The following is a 12,671-nucleotide window of genomic DNA, read 5'->3' on the forward strand; positions in this document are numbered from 1 at the left end:
GTGCAGGGAGGTACCCAGGAGCACCCAGGGTTGGTGCTGAGCCAGTGGGGGCTCGAGGGGGAGAGGGTGGGCAGCATGATGCAGGTGCAACCAAGGCAGAAAGCCCAGTGCACAAGGCACCGCAGGGGCTTTGGGTGCCCAGGAGTGGTGGTGGAGGCTGAGCAGCCGGATGGGGTGGGGGGTGGCCCAGGCTGTCCTACAGAGGACATTTTGTGCCAGGCAGGAGCACTGAACAGAGACTCGCAATCTGCCCTTGAGGCCTTTGACGCTGGGGGCAGGAGGTGTGGGGGCAAACGGGTCCACAAATAGCCATACATGGTATGGAGCTGTGGGTGCCAGCAGCTCAGGGGGGCAGTGGTCTGGCAGGGGGAAGGGGTGGTGATGGTCCTGGTGGGGGACCCACTGTGCTGGGAAATGGGGGTGGGGGGTTAGCCTCCAGGGCCTAGGGGACCAGGGCAATGGCAAGGAAGGGGCTTCATTCAGTCTTTTTTAAGGCAGGTGGTAGCTTTGTTCTTTGGGTTCAGTTGGGAGTCTTAATTGGGCTGCGGCCCCAAGAAAGTATACAGACGGCCTTGGGCTGCGGCCACCATGCTGGGTGCCTGAGCATTTTTCTGGATGGAGAGAAGGTCTGTGTCTTTCAAGGTATTCAAGGAAATCTAGCCTCTTGGAGAAGGGGAAAGAAACAGCTGCAGGTGATCGTGAAGACAGGAGGCAGGGCTCCCCCTCTGTCCTGTGTGCACCCGGGGGTCTCTCCAGGACTGTGCCAGGCAGTGACGGTGTCAGGGGCCTAGGCTAAGGACACTGCATCCACGGGGCAGGCCTGCCTTGCTCCCAGCACTGTGTGGTTTCTAGGGTTTCTAGCTCCTCTTGTTCTTCTGCCCACACCCACTTTGGTGCTGTGTGAGGTTCTGGGCAGAGGGACATCCCAGCCAATGGGAAAGGTCAGGCTATTTGATGAGGCATTGCTCTGAGCAGAAGGCTTGGGGCTGACCAGGCTGTGACGCAAGGCCCAGGTCGGGTCCGGGCGAGGCCCCAGGACAGTGGCGGAGCACATCTGCCAGCCACATGGTGCTCCTGTGGTCAGCTCTCCGGCCTTCCGCCTTTTTCTGCCATGTCCTGAGGCTGGTGATAGCCTGTGCTCTGGGGCCTTCCTGAGGCCAGGATCTCGGGCTGCTAAGTCTGTCATCTCCAGGGCAAGGTGGCAAGTTCCTTCAGCATTGGGCTGGGCTCCCAGACCATCTGTTGGCAAGCTTTGTCAGCCTAGCCTGTGCCCACAGGTGTGGCAGGATGTGGGAGGCGGGATGCCTCAGCCCCGAGTTGGTCCCGTGTTTCATGGAGGTATTTGGCTATCATCTCTGCTATCTGAACCTGTCAACTAGGAGGTGGCCCAAGTGTCCTCAAAGATGGGCCCAAGGCCAAGCCTTCCCTCGTCTGAGGCTCTTCCTGGCCCATCCCTGCCTCCCCCCTGCCTCTCTCCTCTCTGTTCTGGCCTTCCTGGCCTTGTTTTCCTCACACGCTCTGCTGTCTCTGGCCTTAAGTGTGTGATCACCCTGGCTCTGCCTGTCCCCATCCTTCAGGTCTCATCTCAGGCATCACCTCCTTGAAAGACCTTCCTTGACCCCAGCGCCAGCACACCCCTCTATTGCAGCCTGTCTGTCATTACACATGGGTCCCCACCTGTGTGCTAGTGAACGGCTGCCCAGTTGGGCTGGGGGCATGAACGGCAGGACAGGCAGCCCCACGAAGGCCCTCACATCTCTAGGCTGCTCCCGGCCCTCTCCCTGGGGGGATGGGGGGGTGCACAGCTGGCAGCCCTGGGTGGGGATGGCACCCCCCAGCCTGGCTGGGGAGGGGTTCTCTGGAAGGCCTGTATTTGCCTCCTGGAGGCAGCCGGGCTCTGGAGCTGCTCAGGGCATTTTCTAAAGGGAGGGGAGAGCAGCCAGGCCTGCACCCCACCGCTCCCGCCACCCTGGTCTCAGCAGGCCCGGGGAGGTGGTTGTTCCCCAGAAAAGGAAATTCTTCATGAGAAACTCAAGCGAGGCTGGAAATTCACTGGATTCCAAATAGTTGTGACCTTTCATGCTCTACCAGCAATATCTCGGGATGGAAAACAAACAGGCTGCTGAGGAAAGACAATAGCCCCCGTGGTTCCTCGGCCGCTGGCCGCGCGGTGGGCTGGCCGCCCGGGGCAGAGCCGGGCCAGGCGGAGAGCAGAGCCTGCCCCTGCGGCGCCCGCACGCAGCTCCGTCCCCGCCGCCGGCCCGCCCCCCTGTGCCCCTGCCCTCCTCCCGCCTGGCCGAGCGAGCGAGTGCAGCCATCGGACGGGACAGGGCCGCCCCGGTGCCTTCTTTTCAAGGGCCCTCAACTGTCCCCGGGCCCCAGCAGAGGCACGAGAGCCAAGAGCCAGCCACGCCGAGTTTTGCAGAAACCAAGGGAACCTGGTGGCCCAGCGCCAGGCTCTGGACCGGGCTCCTCGAGATCTTTTTTTCTGCTCGGCTCCTGAGGCCTCCAGGAGCCTCGTCTGCTCTGACAGCGGGCTGGTGGAGCCCCCCACCCCCACGCCTGGCAGACGAGCCACAGCCACCGCCACCACCTCCCCCAGCCCCCCCGCCCGCTGGCATCTGCGTCAGCACGTTGCCAAGGGTAACGTCGGGATCTCTAGGCTCCTGGGCGTGGAGGGCTGCAGAGGGCTGCAGGGAGCGCAGGGCAGCACCTGGGCAGGGGAGGCCGATTCCGGGGTGTCTGTGGACCATGGCAACGAGCAGATGCAAGGGGCCACGCCCAGCCTTCATAATGATTCCCCGCCCTGATCCTGAAAGGATTTAAGGGGTCCTTGGGCCTGCCTGGGGCCCCACCCCCCTCTACAGTCCTGGCAGGTGCCTGGGGGCTCCAGTCAGGTGGGCATCTACTGTCCCTACAAGGGGTCCCCTCAGAGAGGCCAGGAGGCTAGAGCACAGCCCGTGGATGTGTCACCTGCCCCATCCTGTGAGGTGGCAGCTGTGCCTGCTGTCCCAGTCACGGGGCAGGCGGGACAGGTGGGGGTGCCCGGGCTTAGGACGAGTCATGGTCCCTCCCTGAACCACACCTGCTATCTGCGGCCAGGCCTCCCTGCCTCTGGCCGCCTTTTGTGGGAACGCCACTTCCTGGCAGCTCTGCCTGCCTGTGGGTCCGTCCCATGGCCTCTTCCAGGAGTAAAGAGAGACAGAGCTTTAGACTCAGAGGCTCAGCCATGGCCCCACTCAGGCACGGAGGCCCGCTGGCTAGCCACCCATCCCAACGTGTCAGCCCCGAGAAGCTAAGTGGCCAAGGCCCCACGCCAGGCCCCTCACTCAGCTGCCCATGCAGGGGCTCTGCTTCCTCCCCTCTAGTGCCCCAGCAGGTGGGGCCCCAACACCCTGCTTGGAATCTTAGACGGCAGGGAGGTGGGCGCTTGCCCCCCCCCACCTCTGCCCCTGCAGATCTGCTAGTGGACTGCATGGCGGCTTAATGGTACAGGCACTCTTTAGAAGGGACAGATGAAAAGGCCAGGCTATAGAGCATCACAGTGTTCTCACATGAAGACCCACAGGGAGCTCCCTAGTTGCCCATTTTCCGGCAGAGCTATTGGTGTTCTGAGCCCTGTGGAGGGCCTGCTGTGCACCTGCTGTAGACATGCTGTGCAGATGCAAGGCCCGGACTAGAGGCCAGACGCTGAGGTGAACCCAGCTTTCCCGAAGGCACAGGTTGCTGGGGGGGGGGGGGGGCAGGGGGCACACACCCAGCACAGTGGCAGTGTCATTTCTACAAACCTCATGCCGCCTAGGGACACCTGCCCCCTCCTTCAGAACCTGGCAGGGAGCAATTCCCAGGGATGTCCCCTGCTTTGCTTTCATGCAGAACCAACTGTGGCCACAACACGGTATGGTCTGGGCCACAGCAAGTTTTAGTGTGGGAGGCTTGGAGTCCCCACTCTTCTCTAACAGATAGCTGGCCAACATGTGTGGAAGAGGGTCCCTGGTGATGAGTTGAAAACGAGGACATGCCCTGTAGGGAGACAAGTTCTGCAGGTGACGGGTGCTACAAAACCAGACTGTGGTTGTCACCTCTGCTCAGCCCCAGCCAGTGGCCCCTCCTCATCCTGGGGCCCTCAGCTCCCCTGGGACAGGTCACAGCTCCACCACACCATGAGGCCAGGCCCAAAGCGCCGTCATCCACCCACCGTCTATGGCATGGGCTGTGAACATTAGGCTGGCACACACTGGTACTCAGCAGACTAGATGGGGCAGGAAACATGCAGGCTGGAGAAGAGCCAGAGGTCAGGGCCCTGTCTTCTGAGTGTGTAGCTCCTGGGACACTCAGCCTTTCTGGGAGCCCCTGCAAGTGCCAGGCCCTAGGGGCAGAGGTGTGCAGTGTGCCCCAGAGGAGGGGGCTGCTCAAGGCTGTCCTACAAACTATGTACCTGCACCCCGGCACTGCTTTGTCATTCAGCCCTAACAGGAGCTTGTCTTAGTGCCTTTAAAAGTGGCTTCGTGTCACAAAATGGCACGTTGATGGTGATGCACTGGATTGCAGTGAGATAGATAGGCATTTACTGATGGTTAGCAAAGCTAGAGATCCCAGAGCTGGGCCAAAGGAGGAGGTGATTAGAAAGGGCAACAGCCAGATGGGGGTGATACCCCGGCTCAGATTTGGAAGGGATCTCACATGTCCTTTAGTGTCCTAACCAGCCAGCTTTGCAAATGGGGAAAGTAGGGCCTATGGATCAGCATCATGTGTCCCAGAGCTGAATCTGGCTCTCGGGAGATGGCAGGCTGGCACTGCTCCCTCAGAGATTCCAGGGGACTCTGGAATCCCCATGTCCTGTAGGTACAGGATGCTCCAGGGAGGGCCTGGGGGCATGGACGCTTTCTCCCCCTGGGCCTCAAGAGACTTGAGTAGTTGTCAGGGTGGGCACTGCCCTCACCCCATCAGTGGCAGGACCACAAGCAGCCTGAGCAGAGTACATCCCCACTCTGCCTCCTGCCCCTGACCCAGTCGAAGACATAGATCCAGGAATTGTACCATGGAGACTTGGGACAGTGCCGGGAAGGCGTGTCACTGACCTGCATGGAGGCCGGCCCTTCCCCACACCCACCCCAGCACTGATCTCCCTGAGCACCTCCTTCTGATCTCAGGATGTGCCAGGGCCACATCCAAGTTATTACAACCTCCACAAATCATGGATGACCCTGGGACATCAGAGACCTCCTGGACCAGAGCCAGGAGACAGGGCCTGCTGGCAGAGGGGACTGGGTTCCTTGGAGTGGACAGCCCCAGGTGCAGATCCGAGCCACTCTGTAGAGACAAAGGCACTAAGGGGGCCAGGCCATGATGGTGCCTCCCCCTGCAGGTACAGGGGGACACAGGGCTCAGCTGGCCACAGCTCTCCCCAGCGGCATCCCCTTTACGGCTTAGACCAACTCTTTCTCTCTGTGGTTGGCTACAAGGGGGACAGGCACATGTGCACTCAAAGCCAGATTGCTGTCGGCCCAGAGGCGCTGTCAGTGCTTGTGAACGGTACCCTGCCACCTCCATGTGAGCTCATCAGGCTCTGGGCCCATCCAGGGTCCCTTGCTCTGTGGCCCAGGCCTTGTCCCAGCCCCAACAGGGCTAAGGTCACCTGGTTCTCAGCAAGACCCTGGCTGTGAGCCCATGGCCCCCACTCAGCAAGTGGCCAGTGTATCTGCCTGCGGCCCTGGCCTTCACATTAGTCCCCATGGGGTGTGTGATGGGTGAGGGCAGAGCGGAGAAAGGGTAGAGAATGCAGCAGCTATCAGCTGTCACTCCCCCTCAGCACAGACTGATGCCTATATGTGGCCCCTAGCACTTGAGCCAACTGATATTTCCATTCCTTGGGCTGACACCACCTTCCCTCTGCTCCCAGGGAGACATGCAGCCACTGAGGCCGTTGTCAATAGCAGTTTCCTCCGTTCCACCCTCCCTTTTGCCCTGGAAACTTGAAGAGCTCCCATTTCCTGTCTACCTTGGCACTTGACTCCTTGCCCTGAGTCAGTTCTCCATCAGACATCTCCCAAACAGAAGGACACGGCTGGGCACTGGGCTCAGGGCCCCCCACCTCCCCACTGTGCTGTATGACCAGCCCCTCCATCCCAGCTCCACACCGCATAGTGGAGCTTTGGGATCCTAATACAGCCTTTTCATTCCTCCCTGCCTCCTCATCCTTGTCCCCCCAACGCCGCCATCGAGCATCTCAGCCACTCTTCCATGCTGGTCGCCTCCTGCCATGTCACCAGAGGCCCCTTGCCCCCCAGGCACAGGCCGTTGCTAAGCACAGCTGGGACACCATCCCCGTTCCTCGCTTCTCCCACCAAGACAGACTTTGCCATGCACTTTGGCAGAATCTGCGTGGGGACGTCCACAGTGTTCCAATCTCTGAGCCAGGCGGCCCTTCCAAAACAGGAAGTCAACCAGCTTGGGCTCTGGTGGGGGCCTCCCTCCGAGGCAAGTTGGGGGTCAGCCTCTTGCCCTCGTGCTGGCAAGCCTTGAGGGAGGGGAGCAAGCAGGCGCTCTCTGCACTGTGCCGGCAGAGCTGCCCCCCACACCTGCCTAAGGGGGCACCGAAAGCCAGGTTAGCAGCAGCAGAACCTCCCTCTCTGCACAGCAGCCCACCAGAGGGCCGCAGCTGGCCGGTACCAGCTCACAAGTGCCAGTTTTTCCATTTTTAGAAACTTGGTGAGCTGTTTGACATCATGCTGGTAGCTCAGAATCATCCAGGAGAGGGTATTCACATCACAGAAATTGGCAAATGCTGCCCATCAGCCCCCTCCCAGCCGGCTGTTAAACATTCCGCAACCTACTGCAGCCAGTGACCCCGGCCCTGGCCAGGAAGGCCAGCGCCAGGGCAGGCTCACTGAGAGGTGATTTACAGGATTCGCCGTCCGCATCGTTTTGGAGAGCTGGGCAGTGTCCCTCTTTCTGAGACTCAGCAGTTCCCTGTTCTGGCCCGGTGACCGCAGGTGTTATTTCTGTTCACGCTCATCCCGTTCGAGAACAGTAATTTGCCGGAGTGGCTCCACGCTCGCCCTGGGTTCCCCCTCCCACTCTCCCCAGGCAGATTTACGAGAAGCCTTTCTGTGCAGAGAAGCAGCCTGGGAGCTGGGTGGTTCTGCTTTCTCTTTGTCAGCACGTTAGCAGACTAACGTGAGCCCATCTGCTCAAGCTCAGGCCCGTCCTGTATTCTCCATCTGAGAGGACAAGCCCTGGGATACTCTCATTCAGGAAGCATTTCTTACACACCTCCTGTGTACAGCGAGCTCCCCGTCTAGGCACAGAAATGATGATGTCCCTTCCTCCCCTGAGGTCAGATGAGAATGGCATCATGCAGCCCCAGAAGGGCTGGGGTGGCCCTGCCAGCACCCACTTCCACTGGCCCCATCCTCACTGCCACTGGCTTCAAGGCACTTCTGTGAAGCAGCTCTTTGGGTTTCGAGAAGCCAGGAGGGCCTCCTCTGCCCCAGAGACCAACTTGCAGGAGAGAAGGGGGCCCACATATCAGGGGCCGGGATGGATTAGGATGAAGGTGGGAGTAGTGACCTGCACTCAATGTGGACCTTGTAGAGTCCAGCCTGGCTGTGGGGGCCATGGGAGCAGCCAGCAAAAGCAGGACCGAGGGGCTGTTGGGGGGTGGGGAGTGGTGGAGAGCTAGGGCACTGGCTGCCCTACGGAAGGGGCAAGGTTCCAGGTACTGCATCCAGTCCTCAGCAGTCTGGGGTGCTGGGCGTAGACATTGGTACACACACACCCCGGGATGGTGGAACCAGGGTTCCCTGGAGCAGCTGCATCTCCTACCATCTGTACGCTTCCCCCTCTGCCCCCTGACCCATTCCAGAGGATTCCCCTTCCACTGGCCACAGAACATCTCCATCCTGTGCTTACCCAGGATCTTCACAGTGGAACTTCCCCACCTGCATCCCACCCGGCCCCCCCAGGCCAGGGGGTTCATTAATTTCCCCAGCACCTTAGTTTTCTGTTCCCTATGCACACATCAGAACAGCTCTGGGTTTTAAGACACAGATTATTATTGTTTTAAGGGATTTCTATAATCCGAGAACTGAAAAACAACTTGTCTGAGTATCAAGAACAGACTGCAGGGAGGAGTCTGAGAGCAGTGGGGGCCACGCTGACCTAGGGACGCTCAGGAACCGGCTAGATGGGGCCTGGAGGTCTGCCATCTGGGGGAGTCCCACAGCTGCCCTGAAAAACATCAGAAATGCTAACAGGTTCCAGGCGGGACCCCCTCTTTGTCCATCTGTAGGGCCCCTGAGGCCCCACTGGCTCTGACGGTCTAGAGTTTCTGGGGAGATTGGAGTAACAGCTGAGGGGAGGGGCCCTGGGCATCTGAGGGGGACACTGAGGATGTAGCAAAAGGCACCCCTACTCCCTGTGCATGGCTCCCAACTGGACACATGTTCTCAGGCCCAGAGAACAAGCTCTGGCTGGCCCGGGGGCCCGGGCTGTAGCTCCCCCTGACCCTGCCTTCCTCATCCCCAGTTGGCATCGCTCGGGCTCATGCACCTTCTCTAATTTCATTAATAAAGCCACAGTCAGCCAAAGGCCCTGGGCCGACTGAGGCAACCTTTAGTTCTTGGATGGCTTCCCACCCTTGGGCCAGCAGGAAAGGCATTAGGGGGAGACTTCGAGTCCATGGCTTTTTATTCAGTATCTACCAGGCTCACAGGCACACCCCCTGTAGCTCCTCTCTTAGCCTTGTCTGCCCAAGGACAGGACCCCAGGAGGCGGGAGGGAGCAGTACCTGGCCACATGTGGCCCCTGGTCCTGCACAGCCTCTGCTTGGATGATCGGGTCCAACCTTGCCTTCCTCATCTGTAAAATGGGACAGTCCCTCAGCTATAGGACAAGACCTAGTTTTGGTGATACCTGCCTTTACCTGGGCTTGGTGCCCACGGGGCCTGGAACCGTGGGGCTCGTGCTCTGATGGAAGAGAGTACAGGCATTGGAGTTCAGACCCTGGGCAGCTCAGCGGGGCAGTGAACCTCTCCCGGCCCCCACAGCCTCCCCTGTGCCTCTGCCTAGTACAGGTGACAGGGAAGGCGGTACGGGATTCAGCACAGGCCTGTGGGGAACACAGTACTTTCCTGCCATTTCATTTCCCTCTCACAAGAGACAGCCATGAGCAACCCCTGGACCAGCACGTGGGCTGAACCAGCACACGGCTGAGGTCCCCCAAGACCAGGGCCGGCCCACCGCAGAGTGGGCAGGGGCCACATGTGATTCTCCAGGGTGGTCTGTTCCCCACCTCTTGGAAGCCATCCCACCCACCTCCCGCTCAGTCCCACGTGGGCCTCCTAGGGCCAGACTGCCATGTCCCCCAGGACATGACACCACAGAGCCATCAGGATGTGGGCAGTGCTGGACGGGCCTGTCACACACGGTCTGCTCTGACACTCAGACGCTCTGACCAGGGGACCTGGCGTAGAGCTCTCAGAGCCAAGGCAGTGGGGCACTGCCAGGCCCGGGACAGAACATATTCCCTCCAGGGGCATCCCGGTCCCCCAGCGACACTGGTGCGAGGAGGGCAGGAGGTCTCTTTGCTCAGCAAGGAACCTGTGGAGGTTGGAGGCCTGATGACCCCCTGTCTGTCACACTGTGAGTCCAGCCTGTGGTCAGTGAGACCATGGCCATACCACTGAGTATCCAGCCTCTGGCACACCCTTCCCCCCAGGAAAGTGGGTGTCTCGTCCCCGCTCCTGCCTGGCGCTGTCTGCAGGCATAGCTGCTGGGGCTCTGGAGCCCCACAATCCAGACTGTCCTGCCCACCTGTAGCCTGGTCTGGGCATCACCTTGAGCCACCCCATGCTCTCTCCCAACGCTGCCTATCCACGACAATGGGCTTGCACACCCCTAGTGAAGCAGAGGGAGACAGGTAGAGGTGAGGTGTTTGGGGGCCCACCCAGGGAGCAATGACTCCTCTGCTGCACATCCTGAAGACAGACGGTCTCCCAGGTAAAGACAAGGGCCCTTCCTACTTTGTCTCACCTCCCCACCTCGCCTGTAAACGGGCCGAGAGGCTTGGCTAGAGCCAGCACGAGGAGAGCCATGTCTGCTGCTGAGAACCTACCAAGGTATGGGGTGTGCTGATGACAGTAACAGCATCCTGGGCAAGATAAAGCCTGCAGCTCCCGCCTTGGGCAAACGCAGGGATGGGCACTGGGCCAGCAGCAGCCATTCCCAGGCTGGAGGCCCCTGTCATGGCAGTGCCTGGGATCCACAGAGGGTCCCACAGCCTGCAGAGTTCCCTAAAGCACGTTCCAATTATGTGCCTGCACCAGCACACATGTAGGTCATCCCTCTGTGGGAGAGGCTCTGCCCTCAATCAGATTCTTACCGGGGCTGACACCCCGGAAGACTACACTAGCCCCTTTCACCCCCTGCAGATGGAGAAGCCAGAGTTAGGGCAGTAATGGCCCATAGGTAGAGGTTCCCCATTAAGATGTCCCGTCCCCAGTGTCCCATGTCCCTGCAGGAAGTGTCTACAGTGCTTTCAGTAGCCTTTGCCCCTGGAGGCGTGGCCCAGGGCTCAGCCCGGGAACAGCAGCACGCTCCTTGCTGAAACAGGGTCAGGCAAGGGTGTTAGGCTGGTGGGCTCCAGGGGGTCCCCCGGAGCTGAAAACGCAGAGAGGTGTTTGCACTCCAGTTTCCTCTGTCGGTGACAGTGACGGTCGGCAAGTCGGCAAGCCCCGGGCCAGCCTTCTAATCTGTGTTGCCAGCTTCCAGCCTGCACGCACCTGTGTCCTGCTGTTTGCTAATTTCCCGTCAGTGACTGACAGCAGGGGGACTTGGATCAAGCTGGCAGGATTTAACACGAAAACAAATAGGAAACAGTTCTCATTTCAGCCGCAGCAAAAGTGGATTGGGGCTCTGAGCTCTGAAAGAAGGATTCCTCCCTGGGGTGGGGGTGGGGGAGCAGGCAGGCCACGGCCTAGACTCCAGCCAACGCTGCCAGTGGCCTGCTGGGTGGCCTGGGGCCCCTGCCCTCTCTGGGCCAGAGCATGAAGGAAGAGAGCAGAAGGTGGGAGTTCCAGGCCCTTTCAGAGCACATGCTTCCCACGTTGCCCTAAGAATTTGCTGCCCCAAACGAAGAAGAGTCGTTTCTCATGCCTAAGCTACCCCTCAAGTGACAGGACGCTCCTCACTCATGTCATGCTAACCCAGGGGCTCTCTCTCCCCAGGGCTGTGCCGATACTTGTGGGAGCGGGACAGTCCTTTCCATCTCTAAGATCCTATACGTCATTGGTTCTGAGGTTTAGGGAGAGCAGAAAGCAAAACCAAACGATTGTATATTCAGGGTGCTGGTTTCCTGGTTGGCCTCCTCAGGCTCCCAGGGGGACAGCTCCGGTCAGCCGGGGCCTCCGGGGTGTTGTGTGGCTTGGGCTGCCCAGGTCCAGGACCCTGATCCCTTGTGCAGCTCCTGGAGTCCAGGCAGTCCCTGGGGCTAGGGCACAGCGTGGGCTCTCAGCTCGGATGGCTGTGTGGGCTGTGGTTGGCCACAGAAAAAATGGAAGGAGGCAAGCTGGGCCGACCACACCTGCCTCGAGGCACTTGGCTCTCAGCCCTGTGCCAGGCATCGTGGGAGAGTCGGTGGTGGCCTCAGCCATTCGCCAGGGGCTGGCATCCAGGGGAAGATGAGGGTAGAGGACAGAGACGAGGCCCCCAGACGCAGTCACGGGGCCCTGCATGCAAACCTCTAGGCCTCCCACCCTGGCAGGGTGTGGCCCCCACCACACAGAGCGGGGAATTCAGGTTCTAAGAACAAGTTCCCCAGGTAGCCCAGCTCGGCCCTCTGTCACCTTCTAAGCAGAACCCTTGGCTCTACCCTGCCATGGGGGGAAGGGCGGGGGGGTGAGAAGCTGCTACCCTTGCTATTACTTTGGGTCACCCTAGTCCCATCCATGTACACATGGGGAAACCGGGGACCAGCAAACAGAATGGCCCACAGAGGGTGGGTGCCAAGCTGGGTGGGAAGCATCAGAAGCCAGTGGTCTGCAGCTGAACTGCATGAGGCAGGAAGTGGCTCTCCCCTATCTCTAGCAGGTTCGGAGGGGTTTGGGCTATTAGGACCCGAGATTCAGCTTTACCGGCAGCCTGTTATCTTGTTTAAACAGCCTTTGCTGTTTGAAGTGGCAGGCCTGGCCAGTGCTCTTACTACAAGCGTTGCAATTGTCACTGGACCGGGGGGCATGGGGACTGGCAGGCAGTGACTGACTTCTGCACTGGTTGGAACATACCCCCAACCCCAGAGAAGCCCCATCTGTTGTTGGCCCAAAGCCTGCAGGACTGAGCCCTTTAAAATGGGCCACTCCTGACCCTCCTGTCCCCTTCCCTCCCTGCCCAGGGGTGCAGCAAGGAGGGCAGGAGAGATGTGGGAAAGAAAAGGAGAGAAGGTGGTGGGAAGGTCAAGGGCCCCATGAAAACCCGGGACCGTCCAAGGGCATGAGGTATGCCACCCTGAGTTGCTAATCTTTCTGGGCCACATGCTAATCTCCACTCCTGCCAGGGAGTCCTGTGGCCTCAGGGCTGTTTGTCTGCAGGTGACAGCAAGGCTGGCGGCAGTGGGAGCAGCAGCCCAGCAGGCCCACCCCCAGGTGCAGACAGTGACACACTGTGGAGTCAGG

At 60.1% G+C, this 12,671-nt stretch overlaps 2 protein-coding genes across 4 annotated transcripts in view; one reads left to right on the top strand and one right to left on the bottom strand.

Annotated features, from left to right (window-relative positions):
* RSPH14 (radial spoke head 14 homolog) overlaps window positions 1-12,671 on the bottom strand; it is a 78,157-nt gene that overhangs the window by 34,849 nt on the left and 30,637 nt on the right. The gene's annotated exons all lie outside the window — the stretch shown is intronic.
* GNAZ (G protein subunit alpha z) overlaps window positions 1-12,671 on the top strand; it is a 29,659-nt gene that overhangs the window by 1,760 nt on the left and 15,228 nt on the right. The window lies entirely within an intron of this gene.

Source organism: Canis lupus, chromosome 26 (genome assembly GCF_011100685.1).
Source record: "Canis lupus familiaris isolate Mischka breed German Shepherd chromosome 26, alternate assembly UU_Cfam_GSD_1.0, whole genome shotgun sequence".
Classification (NCBI taxonomy): domain Eukaryota; kingdom Metazoa; phylum Chordata; class Mammalia; order Carnivora; family Canidae; genus Canis; species Canis lupus.